We start from the raw sequence: 2605 nt of genomic DNA, 5'->3' as shown, positions 1-2605 counted from the left end.
GGAGGCTGTAAGTCTTCCCCCCCCCCGCCCCCCGAAGGGCAGGGAGGAGTTTATTGTAAAATATGATGAAGCAGCAATGATTTGAGCAACTTTGTGGTTTTGCCTTATATTCTTAGGGTGAAAAATGGATGAATAGCCTCAATATCGAAGTGAGAAAAAAAACCCAACAAAAAACACAAGCAAACAAATCCAAAACCAGAACCACCTTGAAGACAATATTAAAATCTCTTTCTCTTGATAATTTCTGGTTTCCAACTGACTGGATGTGTTTCTTCTCTCGCTGTATCATCTTCTCTGTACACTTTAATAGCCTCATCTGTTAGTAATTGACTTTCAGACTAATCAAAAGTACAAGCAAATATTCCTGATTTACTGTCCAGAGAGTCAGGCTACACAGCTGCATGAACTCTGAAAATTGTAGTCAGTTCTCCAGTCCCAAAGACGCATAGTGCCGTTGTGAGCTCCAGATACCAGCATTCCATCAGAAGTCACCGTCCATGTGTTAATAATAGCATTATTACCAGAGAGATTTTGAATGAAACTTCCATCAGGCAATTTCCATTATTTTATGTTATCTGGAGAGCCAGATGCAAATGCATAATGTCTTGGATATAAAACCACCGCTCTGAGTGATTTTTTGTGATTTGTAAGTGTGATTCTTGTTTTACCTGCCACCAAGTCCCACATCTTATTGTACTATCATGGCTTCCAGTAATCATTTGCAGTTCTGCAGCTTGACACCTCACTATAGCAACTGCATTTGTATGTCCAGAGACTGCATGTACACTGGCATTGGTCCGCACATCCTAAATATGTGCAGTGGAATCTCGACTGCAGGTTACCAGCACATCTATTGTTGAGTGCAAACCTAAGCCATACACAGCACTTGAACATCCATGACAGTGTCGTATAACCTTATCAGATTCAAGACCCCAGCATTTCACTTGTTCGTCTTCTCCACAAGAGAAAAGTATGGGCTCTGTGTGCTTACAATCACACCACATACTGTACTAATATGCCCAGTCGATGACAATTTTAATTTCCCACTGGCTAAGTCCCAGATCTTTATGGTTCTGTAGGCAGATCCAGTGACAAACCACTGATTACCAGATTCCACAGCAATACATCGCACCCAGCCAAGATGCCCACTGATAACCCTATAGAGTTTCCATGGTGGATGTCACTAGGGTTTTAGCATTGTAGGGGTTTTTTGGGGGCCTTACAGAGTTCTTGGACTTTCTAGCTTCCACAGCTGAGCTCATCACTGCAGGCTGTGACTGGTCAGAAGTCCCAGGATGTCAGTATTTCTACTAGGAGTAGTACGACTTCCATTGACCCTGGTCTGAGAAGAAGGTAAGGCTACTGCTAAAGATTGTGCAGCTGATTCAATTGGCATCTTTGAATCTTGGTATCTGTTGTAAAAAAAACCCCAGGTCCTGGTAGATATAGGTGGGTACCTGTCACTAAATATTCAACTTCTTGCCCTTGATTGGTAGGATACTGCTGATGATCTTGTGAATCTGTTGAATTTTTAAGGCCCTTCTCTTCATAATTTTCTTTTGAAGGAGGCATATGCAACACAGGACCATCCTCAATACAAAGCTTGATGACCATTTTTCGTTGTGGCTTTCTTCATACAAAGCACAGGTTTTCCATTATTAGCAATAAACATGTCATGAGTCCTCTTCAATGCTCTGAACACAAGTGTGTGCACAGAATGTGTCTGTACCTCCTCAACCATGGTGCTGTGGTAAAATACGTCTCTCGATCAGGAAAGGAAAAGCAACTCATGCAAAGCCCGCCACTACAACCCTTCACCTTTTCTGGAACCTGAGCTCCGGTGCCAGACGTGTCTCATAGCCTTTGTGAGGATGTAAAGTCTTAATAAGAACAAACTGTCATCTTTTTCCCATTGAGTGACTAAAGGAGCCAAACATTTTGCAGCCCAACCTATAACCTACTAACATCAACAGGGCTCCTTGTGTGGTTAGATGCGACTGAATTCCGAACAGTGGAGTGCAAGCAGATGTAATAATGTGCTACACTACCAGGCCTGTACCACAAAATCCTTCCATCCATGCTTCCTCCTGCTGCTGCACAGATGTTGAACCTCAGGCAAGTCTGGAAACCATATGGTGCAGATGGGAGAAATCTTGCCAATCTGTTTCCCTAAATAACTGTGGATAACAAAGATACAACCCTGATGTATACCTTTGTTGATTTTAAACCATGCAGTGTTCTTTCCTCTGTTTGGACAACAGCCTCTTGGTCTAGATATAGGTTTCACTTGAGCATAATTAAGTGTTCTTGGATTCCCATTCTTGTACATTTTAGCCTTATTTTGTTATGATCCACACAGGCATATACTTTGCATGGTCAATAAATGCAAATAGACAGTCTTCTGCTATTCTCTGCTTTCAGCTAGAATCTACTGGCATCAATAATGATATCCCTGGTGCCACAGCATCTTCTAATCCCAGCTTGACCTTCCGGTAGTTCTCTCTTTATATATTGTTCTAGCCATTTTTAAAAGATAATATTCACCAGTATTTTGCTTGCAAGTAATGATATTGTTAGATAATTTCCATATATTGTTGAATATCTG

General features: G+C 41.5%; 1 pseudogene; it reads right to left on the bottom strand.

Moving 5' to 3' along the window:
- Positions 1–218: 218 nt before the first annotated feature.
- On the bottom strand, positions 219–1741 carry LOC102874960 (annotated as a pseudogene).
- Positions 1742–2605: the final 864 nt, after the last annotated feature.

The sequence above is a fragment of the Elephantulus edwardii genome, unplaced genomic scaffold (genome assembly GCF_000299155.1).
Source record: "Elephantulus edwardii isolate Elephantulus edwardi_28Jun2011 unplaced genomic scaffold, EleEdw1.0 scaffold00047, whole genome shotgun sequence".
NCBI lineage: Eukaryota > Metazoa > Chordata > Mammalia > Macroscelidea > Macroscelididae > Elephantulus > Elephantulus edwardii.
Note: the sequence above shows the minus strand (reverse complement) of the source record. Positions and strands in the feature narration are given on the sequence as shown.